Below are 20,987 nucleotides of genomic sequence, written 5' to 3'. Positions count from 1 at the left end.
CATTGTTACTCATATTTGGCATATTGGGTACACCCTGGGAGTTTGCCAGACTCTGCCGTGTGGGCAGGTTACATTCGGTAGGCTGCCAGGTTGTCCAAAGTAAGAATGAGATAAGATGTTGCATGGCCGCATTTGCAGCTGCGTGCTTCTGGGAGCTGGGTTTGATAGTCTCTGGGTCTTGGCTGTTGATGGGATTACACGGCGCCAGGGGGCCAATTGGTGGATGTGACCTCTGCCTACTGGAAGATGGAGGATCTGGGTGGAGGATGCTCAGCCCCTATCCAAGCAGGCTTGGAGATCTCAGCCCTGGGACCCGCATGCCTTTGTTCCTCTGCCAGTACCTTCATGCATGTGGAGAGTGGTCTCAGCATGATTGTGGCTGGCTCTGGAGGCCTTTGGCTGCCGGAGCTCTGATCAGGGCTGGGAGGGAAACTCAACCCGCCCCCCTCCAAGGGGTCCTCATGAGGACAGCCAGGAGCGGGGGCAGGAGACTACGCGCTGTTCTCTTCCAGGAGCTGGGTTTGCTCACCTCACCTAAAAAGAAATAATAATTTAAACATATATATTTTTAATAATTTTAATAATTTAAACATTTATACACACATATATATTATGACATAGTCACATAGTCTACAAGCTACCCATGGTGTATTACAAAAACAGTAACGATAACAATCACTTGATCACTTCCTGTTAATCATCGATTTGCTCAAGCGGGCACCAGTGACGTCTCCATTTGTCCCTGTGGCTTGCTAGTATAGCCCAATGGCGTCTGTTTGCTCTAGGAACATGAAGAGCCTCAAACCGATCGTTCATGATCTTGATGAAGAACAGTAGTACGGTCCTGCTGGTTTTCCATTGGGACGAAACCTTGCATTCAGACAGGTAGCATGTGAAGAGCCGAGCCAGTGTATTGATGAGTACTGACGGCAGGTTCTTCAGGTGTTCAGGTCTGACCTTGTCTGGGCCGGGTGCTGTTCGCTTCTTTACTGACAAAATAACGTGTCGGATTTCAGAAGGGAGAATGTTGGGAACGACATATCCATCCTGTGGAATTTGGTATGTCGGCAAATGGACATGGCTATCAAAGAGATTTGAGTAGAAGTCATGGATAATCTTCTCCATTGCTGTTCTGGAGGATGTAATAGATCCATCAGGACGTCGGAGGGCAGTCATCTTGGTCTTGTAATTGGCGAAGGACAAGTGGGCATTAAGAATACTTTTCCGGGCTTCTGCCGCATCTACCAGCACTACTGCTCTTCTCTCTTTGAGGTCTTCCTTGATCACATATCTTCACTGTTTTGTGAGCTCGGACATTAGCTTGCGGTTGCCTGAGGCATGCGCCAAACCATGTTGGCGAATAAGCTCAAGAGTTTTCGAAGATAGGCGTTTTTTGTGGCTATCTCTCTCTTGGCGTTCCTCGCACAATCATGGAGGTGCTGAACCAGTCGATCGTATTCCTCGTCAATGTTGTCAACAATGGTATCTTCCGATGTTGCCGCAATAGTGCGAAAGTGCTCCCAGTTGGTGGTCATTCTGGGAGTTCTCTTTTTAAACTTTGCAGCTCTTTCTCCCCGCTCTATGAAGTAGAATTTTGCACGAAGGAGACGGTGGCCCGATCCCGTTTGGAATTTTGGGACAACAGCGACATGGGTCAGGCAAAATCATCGATTGAATATGATATGGTCTATTTCATTGTGGAATCGTCCACCAGGACACTCCCATGTCCAACGTTTAGATTTGGCCTTCTGGAACTGTGAGTTACCATGAATGGTCTTGGTCGACATGATGAACTCAGACAGTCTCTCACCCTGTTCGTTCCATTCTAGGCCATGGGTCCCGATGTAAAGTTCTTCTCGGTCCAATCTTGGCATTAAAATCACCCACAATGATCTTGTAGAAGGTGTGGTCTTCTTTATAGAACTTCTCCAGCTCCATGTAGAACTTCTCAATTTCTCCTCCATCATAATTAGATGTTGGTGCGTAGACAACGAAGATAGAAACCGCCGGCAGTGAGCCACATCTATTCAAATGTAAACGTCCAATTCGGGTTGTTAGGCATTCGAATGAATCAATGTTCATGGCCAAGTTTGTGTTGACATGGACACCGACGCCTCCGACACCTCTTTTATCACATGTTCCGAGGATCAATTCTTCTCCAGTGTCGAAAATGGCATGATGAGATTGGTACCTTCTTGTCTCGGTCAGACCAATGATGTCGTATTTGATCATTCGCGCTTGTACCATCAGGTCCTTGATGGATGCATCTGATGCTAGCATACGTGCATTGAAAGTACAGACGATCATTTTTGTCTTCCTTCGTTGTGGCAGCCTAGTTCGGCCTTGAGATTTTTTTCGGCCTCTTCTTTCTCATCCTTCTCAATGCTGCCATGTTGGTGAAGCTTTCAGGGTCAGGTGAATGAGACCCACTGTAATTACTGGTTTTGGCATATCAAATACACAACGAATAGTTTGCCAGGCTCTTCTGTGCGGGCGGAATACTCTCGGTAGCTTGCCAGGCTTTCCGAAAGGGATAGAGGCTTTTGGGGCGACCTCTAATCGCTCTTGTAGGTATTATCATATTTGAACCCTATCAAATATGGTGCGGCAATTCCGGAAGATGGGTATTTAGTGTCTTATAATGTGTCGCGCGGCTGCTTCTCAGCTGCGCTGGTCCAGAAAGCGTCCTGGAGTGTGGCAGCGGCTGGGTAGTGGAGGTAGTGTTGGTAGTTGAGGTCTGCCAGTGAGGTATTTATCTGGTCCTGGTAAGGGTAGGGTGGGTCTTCTGTGCAATTCCTGGGTCTCTGATGGTTGGTGGAAGCAGACAGGGCAGGATAGGGTGGGGCTCCTGATTATAATCCCTTTGTCACCTGTGGTTGGTGGGAGCAAGCAGAGAATCTCTGTCCCTGGGCCCGTTGAGCCTGGACTCCAAGGTGTCATGGAGTTCCGCTTATCTTGTTACGTGGGGTGGGAACGGATCCCAGGCTGGGAGCAGGCACTGCCGCCAGCTACCATGGGGAATGTGTTGGCCACCAGCTCACCATCCGCAGGGCTGCCGCCGCCGCCTGCTCCTGGTAAGGGTAGGGTGGGACTGCCGCCACCTCTGCCCTCTCCTCCCGGCTTCACACTGCGGCCTGGGGGCTGGGGCGGGCGTGGGGCGTGGCTCGGAGCTAACACCTGGGGCCACGGCTGCTGGCACTGTGGGGACAGCAGACAATGGGGTCTGCGGGTACCTGCCCAACCCGGGCACATTCGAGGAGTGCCACCGGAAGTGCAAGGAGCTCTTTCCCATTCAGATGGAAGGTGTCAACGATAACAATAATGGGTCTCATTCCTCTAACCCTGAAAAAGCCTCCAATACAGCAGCATTGGGAAAGACAAGTAAGGAGAGGCTGCTAAAATCTCAGGGCTGGGACAAATGGAAACATTACTGGCACCTGCTCGAGTAAATTGATTAACAATGGGATTACAGTTATACAGTGATGTAGTGATATGAATACATATATATAATGGTCCAGCAACCTCCTGTGGACTATTTAGGCAAGAGAAACTAAAATGTCACATTAAAAAAGATATATCCAGAGACATGATCTACAGACCTTGGAATGAAGAGGGTGAGGATGAAGGAAGGGGTTGTGGGACAAGATGGAGGTTGACACTGATGGTGAGATTGGCATGGTATGACATCGTATGTCTAACACTCAACCATGAGTAACTTTGTAAATCATGGTGTTTTGATAACTTTTTAATTTCATAATTAAAGAAAAATAAATGTATTAATCAATAAAGAAGAGGATACAGATTCTGCAATAAGGCAGTAACTACATCACTGTAAGATAAAATGCTATATGATATAGGGATCTGAGTGGTAGTACAGCAAGTAGGGCATATGCCATGAACACCCAACTCAGTTGCCTCAATCTTTGGTATCCCATATGGTACCCTGAACCCTGCCAGGAGTGATTCCTGAGTGCAGTGCACCCTGCATGCAATGGGAAATTGCTCCTGGTTTTTCCTTTTACTTTCTAGCTGTTTCATTTTTTGCAGGGCATGGGGGAGTGTAGACCATGTTCCCTCCAAGCAGCGCTTGTGATCTCAGAAATAAAATCCAGAACCGCACACACTTCAAGCGCATTCTCTATCACTTGAGCCACACCCCCATCTATGTGGTTGATTTTTGAATTCATGAGATCATGCTTATGTCATAAGACAAGTGTGTAGGGGACTTGATAGTAGTCCTATAATTTACTTAAATATTTTTAAAGAGCAAATGCACTTCTTGATATAGGCCAGCACTTCAGTTTTTCAGTAAGAGAAGCAATTAATGTAAGTAAAGTAAAGGCCCTCCCGTTGATCGTCGATTTGCTCGAGCGGGCCCAGTAATGTCTCCATTGGAGACTTTGTTGTTACTGTGTCTGGCATATCGAATACTCTCGGTAGCTTGCCGGGCTCTCCGAGAGGGGCGGAGGAATCGAACTCGGGTCGGCCATGTTGGCCGCTTGTAAGGCGAACGCCCTACCCGCTAATAGCTAATGAGAAGCTGCTTAAAAGACTGTGCCTGTTAATAATCAAGGGGTCCTGTTCATCTTCTTGGCACCTTACATATCTCATCTTGAATTAATAAAGAATAGAGAAGAAATGCAATGAACTTGAATGAATGTGTTTTGATTTTGGTAGAATCTAAAAGTAAAAATAGCAAGCATATGGATGTTGTTTCTCTTAAAATACACAAAGATTAAAATTAAAAGAATAAAGTGCTTGGCAAACATGATTTTTGATTCAACAGATGGGTAGTCTTTCTACTGTTGCTGATAAAAGAATTAACATCATGGAAATGTGCATACTGCCTTACTTTTGCATATTTTTGCACTTTAGTGAGAAAATTTCAAGTCTCTTCTGACCTCCAGGTGCTTCAGTAACAAAATTTTTATTTTCATTTTTTTTCTTGGCAAACAAGATAAGAACCTATGTATTATATTTTATTCAAATATAGGGATATACTACCTTTAACAGGTTAATGACTTGAAATCATAACATTGACATTTTAAGCTATAGACAAGTTACTTATATATTCATAGCTCAGTTATAAAGCTACCTATGCAAGTCCAACCCCAAGTCATTCCTCCAAAGACCATGGGTGATTTGATTATAGAATGGAATCCAGCAATCAAGAAATCACTTTCTTATCACTAGTAGGGTGTAAAAAAATAGTAGTAGTATGTGCGGAAGGATGATGGTGATGTGTGTGTTCGGGGGCTCTCTAGGCAGTTCTCTCTCATCACCTACATTCGGTGCTCTGGAGTCACTGTGTATGGAGTGGATTGAGATGGCTGTTGGCAATGGGCAGGCGAAGGAATTAATGAAGGCCAGGCTGGTCAGTATTAACTGCAGTATATTCTTATCTCCTCTCCATTCTCCTCTGATTCCCCTTCAGCTTCTTTCTCTGGAGCCCTTCTCTCTTTTCTTTCTCTGTCTTCTTTTTTCTTTTTCTTTTTCTCTCTCTCCTCTCTCTCCTCTCTCTTCTTTCTCCTCTCTCTCCCCTCTCCTCTCTCTCCTCTCTTTCTCCTCTCTCTCCTCTCTTTCTCCTCTCTCTCTCTCTCTCCCTCCCTCCCTCCCTCCCTCCTTCCCTCCCTTGCCTGCTTTTTGCTCTGATGACTTCCTAACTCTTCCTGCCTCTGACTCTGACCCCTGATTCTCACTCTCCCGCTGATCTTAGTCTTAGTTTATATAACAATCACATAGGGTAGTGGTACAAAGGTGGTTTGAACATTAACAAATCAACAAAAAGGTACAGGGTTTGTCGCTTTCTTCTTTCCTCAGCTAGTAATCCACTTAAATAGTTGTAGTAAATCTACTTCTAATATTTCTAGCAATGTCATTCTGTAGGAGCATAATAAGAGGTATATCAACTTAAAGTTCTTCCTGAGGACATCTCGCTATATATTCCAGACCACAATCCCCAGGCCAGTTTGGTTTTCCTAACACTAGCAGGGTCCTAATCTCATTGTTACTTCTGGATCATGACAGCATATGTCTGTGATTATGCTCTCAACTTATAGTTGGGTATTGTGGTGCTTTGGCTGGCCCATTTTGATGCCAGGGTAGCTTACAGCTTGCCACAGGTCAATTCAGTCTCTCATCTGCTTTGGGGGTGCTAGGAACTAAGGGCAACTGTGTTGAGAAAGCAGATGCACAGGAGTAAATATTATTTGGAGTCAATCAACTCCCAGGTTACAAAAGCATAATATTAACTGCCTTCCTGTGTCCATACAGAAAGGACTTTGCTTTAAGGTAAACTAAGTTCCCCATGGCAAGGCTGAAAGGACAAACACAATGCTATCCTACAGTAGGGTATTACAACTTTGAGGTATACTGTAGCTAGAACTTATACAAGTAAGATGCAAAAACAAATATTAGAAACTGTGGTCAAAGCTAACAGTTTACCATTACCTCAAACTATTATAATGATATCTATGTGCAGTCAATAAATCTATGATAGCCCTTACCTCTTGTGGTAGAGCTAACTGCCACCATCATCCTCTCAAGTGTAGACTGGGTTTATTCACTTCCTGCTAATAATTGGAGTACAGAAAAAGAAAAGGTAATTTTACATTAGAGAATTCTAGCAAACACTGCTTTAACCAAGTCATCAAGGTTGACATCATCAGAAGTAAATTAGTTTTCAACCCAAGATGTAATAAGAATGCAATCATGATATTCTTCCACAATAATTAAAAACGTCAGGTTCGCACAGTGGGTAGGGTGTTTGCCTTGCACGCAGCCCACCCGGCGGACCCGGATTTGATTCCTCCACCCCTCATGGAGAGCCCATGATGTATTCAATATGCCAAACATAGTAACAGTGTCACAATGGAGACGTTACTGGGACCACTCCAGCAAATTGATGAACAATGGGAGGACAGTGACAGTGACAGTGACAGGTTAATCAAAAGAAAAAACAAACCTGACTTCAGGAACATACACAAAATATATATCCTGGGGTCATGGTACATAGGAAAAGATCAATAAATACTCATAGATCATAAGGGGGAAAGGACATAGGAAGAAGATTAAAATGCAAAATGGAATCTGAGTCGACCTTTGAACAGAGCAGAAGGGCCTTTGTGAGGAATCATTCTATCTAAGAACCACAGGTTATTTTGTTATTTTAATTTTACATATTTCAAATTTAAATGAGATTAGACCACTAAGTTATGGGAAACTCATATGTGAACTGTGTACAGTCTTAATTCTTTTGGAAGTCAAACACTTTGAAACAATATTCTAAGATCAAATGTCGAACAAGGCTCCAAAATCTGTATCTAATTCCCAATACTAGACAAGGCAAAGATAGCCTGTATATTTATTTTTCTCATCCCATATCATAGATCCCAGACCAAAGTGGACACCAAAAGGATGCAAACTTGATCAGTAACAATATTTGGGGATGAGATATTTTGTTATAAAATCTGAGTTGAAGTTTATCATATAGGAAACCGAAAGTGAGCCGAAGAGCTGGCATGAAATGTAGGTAATACAGGGTGAATGAAGATTTGTGAATAGACTACAGCACTTTTGGTAATTGTATATAAGAATGTTATCTATAAGGAAATGATATTATTCAATTTTTATCAACCTGGCTTGAAGGAGGCAAAGAAAGTAAGTATTGTTTTATAGGAAGGGCTATCTTGTTGCAGTACTGAATCATCCGTTGTGTCTCTAGAACCAGTCATGTCTTTGATTTCTCTCTTCTCCCTGTGATGACTAGTTCAGTATTCTTTACATTGAAGGCCCTCAATAAGTCCTTGCTGATTGAATGTTTTTCATGATGCTTTTATCCTCCCTTGGATTTATGACACTCCATAGAACCAAGAATGAATTATAGCTCATGGAATGGATGCAGCTCTTGCGATATCTTTTAAGTTAGTTGTTCAACTATATTTTAAAAAGGAATGTGCATCTGTCAGACTGGGAGAAAGGAAAAAATTGTTTTTCATTTTAAGGGCTTGTGTCTCGGTGTCTAGGTGAGAGATTTTAGTTCAAATGGAAGAAGTTTACAATGCTTCTGAACTTCGAATGGCATTCCTTGTGAATATCCCAGTTTAGGCTGTGGAGCATAAGCATGTCTCCTGCTTCAGAAAATTATGAATTCTTGCCAGGGGTTTTTAAAACAGTGTTCAGTGGTGCTTGTATCCAACACCTCAAGTCCATAAAACTAAGTATACAGCACTTAGATAATTGGGACAATATAAATGCTTCTGATCTTACATAAGTTAAAAAAAAAAAGTTCATCTCATTTGGATTAAATAGGCTTGGAAAAAAATAATGCACATTGAAGCAAAATTAAAATTCAAGTTATTAATGTCTCACCTTTTTGTATCATTGTCAAGATAAACTATGATTCTATTAAACTACTTGAATTTGTTACAGAATCATTTAGCTTATAGCACTGTATTTAGAATAAAGCTAGACTAACCTGCTTATGAAAAAAATTTTATTAAGTTCTTCATTAAGCCAGCAGAGTGTTCTCATTCTTCTGAACCTCCAGCAGGTGGAACATTGCAGTTTTTCATGGCTTTACAAAGTATTTAGCAACGACAAAATTATACCGACTTCAGAGAAAAAGATTTCAAATTTCAACGTAACTTGTGAGAAGATGAAAGTATTAATAACCCAATAGGTGGTTTTTGGTCTCTATAATTAAAGCAAGCCTGGAATGTAAATCTAAATTAATAGAAACCAAAATTTCAATTCAGGTGCAATAAGTCATACCGAAAGAAAAAAATCTTTAAATATCTTATTATCTTCAAAGATATGAGGTGATTAGAGAGATGTTTGGCAACTAGTACCATATAACCTAAAAGGTACTTTTTATAGAAGGAAAGCAGAGCATTCACACATTAGGACATTTCAATAAAATAAAGATAAGCAATTTCAACCTCATTAGAGGCATTGGTGCAGAAGAAGTGGGCAACTAATTCTATTTCCATAAGTCTTTGCATCTCAGAGATTGAGATCTATACATATTCAACTAGATATTCTTCATCTCTGTTACTTCTTCCTAACTTTGTAGGGCACCTCCCATGAACAAAATCCCTTCACCAGTAGAAAACTCACAGATTTTAGATGTTATGGCATTCTACAATGGCATCAAATCCAACACACTTTTTCATGAAGACAACTATGCCTATATATATATATATATATATATATATATATAATGAATATATATAATGATGATGTCTTCTGTCTACTTCTGTCTTCTTTAGACTGTGCAAATAAATGGGGGAAGTTAAGAATACCCCAAACAACACAATGTGTCTAAATATATGTCTTTTCTGGAGACTCAAGCAGGCTGGAGAGAGAGTATGGTGGGTAAGATGTCTCTTTTGCATGAAGCAAACCAGGTTCAATCCCTAGCACCCTATATGCTTCCCCTTAGCATACCAGGAGTTATCCCTAAGCACAGAGCCAGGAATGAGCTCTGAGCACTACTAGGTTAGGCACATTTTTTAAAGAGAATTTTGGAGGCCAGAGAGACCATGGGGAAGGCATTTATCTTGCACTTCAGCTGCCCAGGTATATCCCAGTACCCTATAAGGTTTTCCAAGCCCCACCAGGAGTGATCCCTGAGTACTGCCAGGTGTGGTCCAAAACCAAACAAAAAATATATTTCATTGAAAGAACTCCAGAAGTCTCTTACTTCCAAATATTGGTGGTACCAGTTTTGTTTTTTATAGAACTAAAAAGCACCATGTCATTTCGTTAGTCTCTTGACAGTCAGTATTAAAACAAGATCTTGGGGCCAGAGCGATTGCACAGCGGAGGGGCATTTGCCTTGCACGTGGCCGACCCAGATTCAATCCCCGGCATCCCATATGGTCTCCCAGGCACTGGCAGGAGTAATTCTTGAGTGCAAACCCAGGAGTAACCCCTGAGCATTGCTGGGTGTGACCCAAAAAAGCAAAAATAGTAAATAAATAAAAAATAAAATAAGATCTCTATCAAAGTATATATACTGAGCATTAGCATAAGTGGAAATGTTTTGAACTGGTTTATCTGTTTCTAAAATATCAGATATATGAAATGGCAGAAAAATAGGTAAGTACCCTAAGATTTGGTAGAATAGCCCAATCCACTGGCACTGAAGTAGCCACTGTTCACAGTGTAATTCAATAAGATAAAGACAGCTAGGCAGCTCAGGAGGAACTGAAATGAGGTCACAGTAGCAGCTTTGTGTAAATGTTCAATAAATATCTCTGAAACACAGTAGGAGTCAGAGGCAAGTGTTCTTGCTCAGGGGGTGGGGGAGGGGCATTTTAATGATAGAAATTAATCTTAGCATAAAAGGTAACATTTCTCTTGAGCACCTGAGCAAGCAGTCATATAATAACAAATGAGCTATTATATCTACTTTCGAATTGTGAGCCCGTAGATCAGGGATCTATGTAACAGACAGTAATGGCTGCAATGTCACTTCCATAGCTTGCATGAATCCAAAGAATTCAGCACATCATTGGTTTGACAAGAAAGTCTGGTGAGTTTGTGGATAGACCTTCAACCTGGAAGAACAAATGCACTCAGTGCCTATATTCTGAGTCAGTAGATATTTCTTGAACTCAATCAAATACTGAATTAAATTTACCTTAGAAGAACTTCACAAATGAGTGACAATGGTTAGTCTAGAGATTTTCAAAATAAGGATGAGCCTGAGTCAATGAAGATCACTCATGGTGACTGATAATGGACAACTGCAAGAAAATCACATATCCATGGTGAGCTTTCACCAGAAACATACTACATCCAAAGCTAAGATTTGATCTTCTAAGTACAAAGTGTCTACAGTCCACCCTAAGTAACAAGCTCATAGGAAATTGGGAACATGTTTTGGTGAGCAATATCCTGTGTCTGCTATGTGGGCAAGAAGAAATGGAACAACATCTATGAATCAAGAGTTTTTCTGTTTTCAAATGTTTTATTTCAGTATTCTGGCATTATTCACAACAACCATTCTTTTAATGCACTAGCTCTATGGATAATAATATGATTTGTATTAATGTGTGAATAACATGAGGTGGTAAGTCTCAGTTGTCACTGGTTTGGCAAACTATAGAAATTACATTGAGTGCATGTTAAATTATTCCAAAATAGAATATATGAGAAATATATGGTAGTAGTTGTACAAAGTATGATAAACTGAAGTTATACACATTTCAGATGGTGTAATTAAACTGAAGAGTTTTGATTTATCACAGAAAAAAATAGATAAACACAATGTTAAAAGAAAAATCAGCAATACAAAACAATGTTAAAAAAATGAAAATCATTGCTGAGAATAAACTTTGCCATTATTAGTTCTGCATAGTTATTGAATGGCATATATTCACAAGTGTGGGTTTATTTGCACAGTTAAATAAAAATGTATGTGAAATGTTACTGAACATCAATTTAAATATATTGTGAAATATTGCTCCACAATTGGAAGGCTGCTTTATGAGCAGGGGGAGAAGGCAGCTGGGATAGAGAAGGGATCACTAAGTCAATGATGGTTGGAGGGAATTTCTTGGGATGGGAGATGTGTGCTGAAAGTATATAAAGTACCAAACATGATTGCCTTTTGGTATCTGTATTGCAAACCATAATGCCCCAAAGTAGAGAGAGAGTAAGGGGGAAATTGTCTGCCATAAAGACAGGGGGTGAGGTAGGATAGGGGAGGGATACTGGGGACATTGGTAGTGGAAAATTTGCACTGGTGGAGGGATGGGTTTCGATCATTGTAAGACTGAAACTCAAACACGAAAGCTTTGTAAGTGTAGCTCATGGTGATTCAATAAAAGAAAATAAATAAATAAATAAATAAAGACAATAAATGCCTTGTTAAATATCTGCATGACCAGAGAAATGAAGAATAATGCTAAAGCTTTGAGATAAAAGTAAGCTAATTCAAAGGCAACATGATAAAGCAATGACAGTTATTTTAATTACCAATCACCAATTACCAAAGTAAGCAACAGCTTTCAAGGTTCTGCACCTGTCTAGCACTGCATAAATCAACCCTCCCTCCTGTTTGATCCTCTTAGTAACATCCACATGAACAGAAGAGATGGCCCACTTCTATTGGTCTACGGCAAAAACTAAATCTATACAATAGAACAAACTGTTAGGACAAGTGTTATACCCAGAAGTTGGCTTGCTATGGGAGTTACTATCTCTCATCTATATTTATCATGACACACTAAAATATTATCTCAATGTTCAATAAGATTAGTATGCAAATATAGCTTTGAGACAAAATCATCTTGATCACATTTCCAACAAAAATAGGCTATTACTATTACCCCCCATCATATTACAATGAATCATCTTTGATTATAACATAACTCATCAGTCTAACTTTCCTATATATAAATTTATATTAAATGCATTGCATGAACACCCATTGATGATTCACCCTGAAATTCTTCCCTTCTGTGATGTCTATAAAGGTCTGATGCATAGACATGAAAATAGTAAAGTTTCAGTTTCATTACCATCTGGAATGCAGAAGCACCCCAGGGGTGAGCTGGTAGCCACAAATTTTTGACCTCTGGGAAATATGCAATCATTCAAGCTTAATTTACTGTCTGCATTTTCAGGAGGGCAGAATCACTATAAACACATTTGGGTTGAAACAAAGACCTCTGAAGTTCATGAATATATGCTGAACTGAAACTTGGGTTCAGAAATACTAAGGAATGGTTCTTTAGTCTCTTATCCAAAGCTTTAAAAATAGATTTATTCTCTGTCAGCTTAAGACAACAGCAGTATCAGTGACCAACTCTTCATGATTTGACAACATTGGACAAGGAAACCAACAATTTATTGAGTGCCTACTATGCAAAATTATACAGAAAAAAATGTGTTTGTAATTCATAAAGGCTGAAATAAGGCCAGAAAGATAGTAACGTGGGCTCGTTGTTTTTCTTGGACACAGCCAACCGCGGTTCAAACTCTGGCACCATCTATGGTTTCCCAAGCACCAACAGTAGTGATCCCTGAGCGCAGAGAAAGACGTAATCTCTGAATGTCACTGGTGTTGCCCCAAACCAGAACAATTATAAAAGTATTTAGATGATTACTTTCATAGATCAACACAGGGTTATATAATAATGTGCTTAAATATTTTTCTTGGGAAAAGGCTATTAGAACAGCTTGAAATCTAAATAATGCTTCTAATTCTATTGGTCATAAATGTCAAATAATACTGTATATTTGTATTGATGATATGACCTGATTAGCCATTAGAAATAAGAATTTCATGTCCTTTGTTTTGTTGTGCACTCACTTGTAGTAGTGGTGATGAATTTTCCCAGAAATTGTCATGATCTATTGGATTATTATTTCCACCTATTAAACACAGTCTAGACATAGAAGAAAAAGATATCTGTTCTATTGGTTGTATTGTTTTCTTTTTTAATTAATTATGTATTCACAACTAGATAGTTGAAAGCTGAGATCTATATACTTAATGTCAATTTAATAGACATAGTTATATAGTAAGAAGTCATTTAATGAATTTTCTCTTCTCTAAGGGCTGGAGCGATAGCACAGCGGGTAGGGCGTTCGCCTTACAAGCGGCCAACATGGCCGACCCGAGTTCGATTCCTCTGCCCCTCTCGGAGAGCCCGGCAAGCTACCGAGAGTATTCGATATGCCAGACACAGTAACAACAAAGTCTCCAATGGAGACGTTACTGGGCCCGCTCGAGCAAATCGACGATCAACGGGAGGGCCTTTACCTTTACCTTTTTACCTCTTCTCTAAAGTTAAATATATTCACATTAATTATTTCTGCAGTCAACTAAAAGGTTAATGGAAAATTGCAGTTCTCAGACAAAATTGTATTTTGTGGAAGTTTGACTCTCAAATGCATACTCCTAGCCCTGCTCCCAATGGTTTACTGAATCCTGAGCCACAGTATTTGATACAATCCTTGATCTTTTTAGGTAATTTTAAGCCCATCATCCTAGACTTATGTCTTCTTTAATATATATGTCTACATGAAAGATAAGTGCTCCACCACTGAGTTTTATCCCCATATAATGTTCAAACACCAATCCCTTCACCAGTGTCCACTTCTCTCCACCAAGTCTCCAATATCCCTCCCATCCACCATTCTGTCTCTAATAAGTCACTTTTATACCTTTCTGCACTGTAGTTTGCAGTCCTGTGAGTGATAGGTAAAGTGTCATGCATAACACCTGACCACCTTTCAACACCCCCTTCTCTTGATCACTTCTCTCCACAATTGTTGTGGTTTTCTCACACCTGTCCTACACCCCACCCTTAGCAAGTTATACTTTTCTCTTTTGTCACTCTCTCACAACTTCTTAGAATCAAGTTCCAAATAAGCATACTGCCTAATTTCATGCTTTTTTCAAAACACAATCGAGACATCTATATGTCAGTGCACTTCCCAGATATAAGAATGATTTATGCATATTTATCATTTATAGCATTGGTATTATTAAACTAATACTGGATAAATGGGTGTTATGTATATATTAGCATATGTAAAGGACAGGATTATTCCTGTATGAGCCATGGTTGTATTCACAGATTATATTAAAATTTATACTGAAATATATCTGTTCATTAACGGTGTTAAGTAGACAATTATCCATCTGCTGAGCTGACATTTTTCAACCTGACATTTAATATTGTCAAAACAGGCAAACAGTCCTACGGAGAGCCTTGTCTCAGATTTCAAAGGAACTGTCTCCAGGCAGGAACTTTTTAATTAAAGTTTGATTTAATGAAAATTATGAATCACAAACACAAGTGCTTCAAGCAATATCAAATATCCAGACTGAAAACAAATCTGTAAAGATCTAATCTGAGAACTTTCTGTCATTTCTAAGTTTGCTGTAATAGCCAAACACAAATTTCAGATTATCATCACTCTAAATGTCCTATTTACTACCTAGGAAAATTGGCAAACAAGCTGACTTCCTTTTTTTTGGAAAGGAGCAGTGATTCTTATCATTGCTCTTATATTACTGAACTCTGGATTTCCCCAGCATGAATTATAGATACTAATTAAATGAATACTGTTAACATTTTTAGTCATGCAATATAATGGCTTGTATTTTACAGATTATGTTCCCATAATTTTCATAGCAGCTATACAAAAATATTTGTCATCCTGGCTTTTCTGCTATGCCCTAGAATGGTGTGGTAGTTGAAAATGTCAATGACTTTTGAGATTATATGCCCTAATGCCTCGGAAATATGTTCTGAATAAAGGAGAAGCTTCCCATTTATGTAATGCATACCATTTTTCAGACCGTTTCTGAAGTCTTTCATTTGAATTATTCTGTTGATATTGGTTTTAAATTTTTCTGTTGAGATAGAACTGATTTAACTGAAATGCTCCTCTTCAGAGGAAATAAATTGACCCCTTCTCTACTCTAACATGAGACAACACTCTTTCTAGGTTTTTTGTAACCATGTCATTCTCTTTCCTTTAGAACAAGGAAAGCTAGAGGATGAGATGTTGACTAAGGCAGGAAAGAAGATACAAACCAGAGTATCTAATAGAATCCAACCAAATATCGTCATCAAATATCTAGAAATTTCTGTCAAACACTTAAATACAAAAACAAACTTTACGGTCAACTTTCAGTTAACCCCAAAGGAAAGCCAAACAGTAACTTGTTTGTATTTGTTCTGGACAGAACCCAAAATAGAAAAGATTAAAAGCAGTATAAAAAATGATTGGAGGGCCAAGCAATAGTACAAAAGGTAGGATGTTTGCCTTGTATGCAGCCAACCTAGGTTCAATCCTTGGGACCCATATGATCCCCTAGCCCATCAGAATTAATTCCTGAGCAGAGCCAGGGGTAACCCCTGAGCATCATCAGACGTGACCCATATGCACACATAAAAAATAATTGTAATAACAATAGATGGAGAATTATTTATTATGCTGATGGCCTTAAAGAGAGTTGACAGTCATTCTATTAAAATGCATTTAATGAAACATAAGCCAAGGCACAGAGTTGTGACATAAAACAGGAAGTTTGTGAAGGTTAAGAAATCTTAGGGTAAGAGTTGCCATTAAAAATTCATGTTACACCAGCAAATGTAAGTCCCAGATTATTTTGTGTCCTAATATTTCTTAACTGTATAAATATATTTGTAAATATGTTCACAGGAAAGTTTGACCTCTAAAATCTAATTGGACTTTAATTCTATGAAAAAAATGTATCATTTTCATTAGTGTTGCAATAGGTAAAATAGATAAATAATGTAGTTCCTTGTATTACTTGGAACACTCAACTTGTATTTAGAGCATATTTTAGATGTCTTTCTATGGTGACAGGAATAATCAAGCACTTCATGAAATCAAAACCTAGAATAATCTCATTTTTTAAAGCCTAGCTCATGTAAAACAATTATTTCAGTTTGCCACACTGAACTTAAATTGTCAAGTCCAATATATAGACAACTTAGAAAATGAGAGATTGCTCATGACATGATTATTATGCCCGGGTTTAAATTGTCAGGGAAGATGAGAAAACCAATGATATGTTCCTTTGATTCATAATCATTTTTCCTTTTTTAGTTATCCCATTATATATTTTATTTAACCTTACAAATGTAAATGTCAGGTTTCTGGGAGGAAGCTGGTGGCAAGGTCATTAGACTGTTGGATAGATTTAATGTGAGCCTTTAGGAAATATGCAAACCTCATGTGTTTAAGTAAAAATCTTCACCTTGAACAGATTGCTTGTTACATACAGATAACTCCAAGTGGAAGCACAGGCTGTTAAATGTAGATTAACTGAACTAGCTCACAAATTATGACTTTCCAATTTTTAGAAACATTTAAATGGATTTTAAAGTGGTGACTGATTTTGTTTTATAAAATTTTAAATCTCCAAATTCTAGTGTTACTTTCAAAATTTAATCATTTATAATCATGAAGGATAAAGGAAATCTGGTTGATGGTTATATGTTAGAGATTAAAAAGTCAAAGATACTTCATTAACACATTCTCCATTCCAAGGTTTTAATTCCACACAATATACCCACAAATATTTACCCCATTAAATGTATCATTTAATGATACATTTAATTACAAAGACACATGACTTGACATTTGCCTTGGACATTCAATTTTTTTGCATGAAAATTTTAACTTTATTAAAGCCTTGTATATAAAAAAATGGAGCAAGGAAAAGTGGAGAAATCACAGATATATTCATAGATTCTAGTTAAGACAGTTTCTGAAATATCACTATAGTAAGCATCCCCGTATTTTAGTAAATCTGTTTTCTATACATAGTACTGATAATAGAGAACTCAAAATCTTTAATATTTTTCTTAATAATAATAATTAACATTTAACTCCCTTTACATAGTTTGTTGAAACATCTAAATTCCTTGCCTATATAATATTTGGGTAGAAATGAAGACGATACATATGTGCAAAAGAGAACTTGCCTGAAAAGTAGAGAAGCCCTTTAGAGAATAAATTTAACTCATGAAGACATTTGATCATACAATTTTGATAGCTGCATTAATATAGGGAAACACAAGAGAACTGAACTCCGCACATCTGGACCATTCAACTCCACATGCAAAGCATTAACACTGTGCAAAGGGCTTAAAAGTAATAAGTGTGCTCCCCTATAGTAAAGCTTTTAATCATGTTCATCCTGCCTATGGGTATAAAGCTTTCTTTTTGGTCCTGGATTAATAGGTCTAGCAAATTGTCTTTTGCAGATTAGAGTAGCACCACCTGCAAGCCTTGGAGAAAGAGATGAAGATTGCCAAGGATTTATGCAGGAATTCACTCAAAGCTCCTTCCTTGTTGCCATAAATGAGATCTGCCCCACAGGATGGAAGCCATTTATACTTCCCATCACAAAGGTCACTGATACAGTTGTAGCACCTGGATAAAGACATTGTTCGCTCTGCCAATCAGGAACTGTCACTTTAAGAAGGAAATTCAACTTGAATCTCTATTCTACCTTGGAAAACTATTGTATTAAGTGGAATAGTAACCACCTTTTAAATTAAAAGACTATGCTTTGGCGAGTATATAGCTCAGGGAAATGCTTCCCCTGTGAAATCAGGCAAAAAGATTACTGTTAGCCTGGTTCCACGGGCCTTGCCCCAAAGGCAGAGATAAGGACAGTTAACAGTTAGCATACCACCCATGCCTTACCCTTCAAATATTTTTTTTGAGCCCTCTAGTTTGCAACACATCCTTTCTTCAGGTGCTTCTCTTATTTAAAAAAAAAAAAAAACAACACAAAAATCCTTTTTTTGTAACCCTGGTGACAGATGACAGATGAGTTGCTGGGGACAAGGAGTCCATCATCTTTTTAGGTTGCCAGGAACAGAAAAATATTTTCGCATCAACCCTTGTTTCTATCTTCAAGCAGGAAACACAAAAACTTGAGTTCATCACAGCTGCACTGGGTTACTTGCAGAAAAATAAGATCTTTTGTACATTTTTTGTTTTTATTTGGGAGTCATACCTGTGGGCTCAAGGCTTACTCCTGGTTCTGTGCTCAAGGATCACTCCTTCCACATTGCTTCTTTTCATTGATTCTTTTTCTTTTATAAATACTAGAGGCGACTGTGATCTCCTCCAGCTCTGAAATTCGGTTTTATTAAAATGTAACAAAATTTTGAGAGTCAAAGAGGTCTATACTCCTTTCCTTCTGTGAGTATCCACTAACATGTTGAATAATTTAAATAGGCATAGTGGTATTTTCGAAATCATTTTAGTAGAATTTATAAAAGACTTAAAAAGTGTGACTGAGCATTATTGAGCATCTGGTAAAACATACAGAATTTAACAGTATCATGGTCACGGTCCTCCCATTGTTCATCGATTTGCTCTAGCGGGCCCAGTAACGTCTCCATCATGGGACTTGTTACTATGTTTGGCATATTGAATACGTCACAGGTAGCTTGCCAGGCTTTGCCATGCGGGCAGGATACTCTCAGTAGCTTGCTGGGCTCTCCGAGAGGGGTGGAGGAATTGAACTCAGGTCAGCCATGTTGGCTGCATACAAGACAAACTCCCTACCCGCTGTGCTATCACTCCAGCACACAGTATGGATGGTATAAAATATTAAACCTAATTCAAATTCAGGACCATGGCAATTAGTGAATGCATAGAAAAGATGCTTGTTCCACATCAGAAGTTACATGGTAAGAAAAAAAGCAAATATTATTGTTTTGGGTAGTATTATATAAGTATTGTCCAAGCAATCCCGGCTCAGTTGATGTATATTCATACTGGGACAGAGAACCGCAGAGCACAAGTCCCAATAAAAGAACAGCACAAAGTCAGAAATCTATGACATTCATTTAAAAAAAATGTTTTTTCTTATTGAGTCACCATGAATTGCAAAGTTATTCCTGAGTTTCAGGTATAAAATGTTCCAACAACAGTCTCTTCATGAGTGTTTGAATTTCCTTCACCAATGTACCCAGTTTCCTTCTCAACCATTTCCTGACTCAGTATCCCCCCCAAAACACACACACACAAACACACTTTTTCCTCCGTTAGGAGCTGTGTTTTAGAGTACTGTTACGAATGGTGTGCCTTGAATATCACTCATTTTCACCAGAGGACACTAACTCCCTCATGAGGAGAGACAAGGATCACAGAAGATCCAATATTCAGAACGTTCAGTATTCATTACAGGATTCTTGTCTCTAGGTTTTGATGTGTGTGTTTTTTTCTTGTTTTTAGTATTTTATTATTTTAATTCAAGCATGCTAAGTTCTTCAACCAGTTTTCCCCTTCTGTTGTTGTCTTTGACTATTTGTTAGCCTCTTACTGTTTCTATCTCACATATGAGAGATCATTCCAAATCCTGGGGTATCTCTCCATCTGGCTAACCTCATTCAGTGCCATACTCTTCAGTTCCACCTTTGTGGCAGCATATTCATCATTCATCGCAGTTTGTTGACTAAAACAAAAAAAAAACTTTAAAATCGTGATGTATTAATAGCAGTTTTACTATTGTCTGTTTCTCTAGTATTGTCTATATTTCCTTAGTGACTAAGTAAAGAGGAGAGTGAAAAAGGCAGTCTCTAGAGAGCTTTTGCCTCTCAGAAAAGCCCACTTTGGCCTCCAAGACTCAGAGAATTGAATGACTCTGTCCAGGACTGGTCAAGTCCATTGCTAGCACCTCCACAGCATGGGTGCTTACACCCTACACGGACGCAGTTGTTACACTCTGCCTAGAATCCACTTATTCTGCCTGGCATTGGAGATGATCCCATGCCACCCAATTTAGAGTGGGGGGGCGGGGGGGGGGGAGGCGGGACTATGTGCTCAGGCTAAAATGAGGAACTGTTCCTAGCAGGAAAGTCAGTCCTAACCTCAGCACAAACATCCTGTGGCCATCACCTTTCTTACACAGAAAAAAAATTTCAGGAGGAGACAAAACAGTGATGCAAGGAAGTTCTTATTGAATGAAACTTGCTTAGGAAGTTGTGAGAAGAGGGAAAGAGGGGAAATGTGTTCAAGAGAGAACCCAGCTTCAACCAGGGTGGAAACGAAAAAGCAAAGAAACAGAGAGACAAGTGTGTTCAGGAAGGATTAAGGGCTTGAGGAGCAACCAAAAGGTTTTGGGGAGGAGACTTTTTTTTTATTGAGTCATCTTGAAATTACGAAATTATTCATGATTGGGTTTCAGAGATATAATGCACCAACACCAAACCCTTCACCAGTGTCCACTTCCCTTTACAAATGTCCCCAATTTCCCTTCTACCCACCAGGCCATCCCTATGACAGGCACTTTGTTTTATATATTATTGGCACTGTGACTTACAGTACTACTACAGATAAGGCTATATAAAGTAACACTTAACCAATTTTCAGCACCACCTCCTCTTCTGGCTTGAACACTTCCTTCCACCTTTGCTGTTGCCCTTGGGAGGAACTTTTATACAATTCTTTCAAAATTTTTTTTC

This window comes from Sorex fumeus, unplaced genomic scaffold (genome assembly GCF_029834395.1).
Source record: "Sorex fumeus unplaced genomic scaffold, SorFum_2.1 ptg000024l, whole genome shotgun sequence".
In the NCBI taxonomy this organism is placed as follows: domain Eukaryota; kingdom Metazoa; phylum Chordata; class Mammalia; order Eulipotyphla; family Soricidae; genus Sorex; species Sorex fumeus.
Note: the sequence above shows the minus strand (reverse complement) of the source record.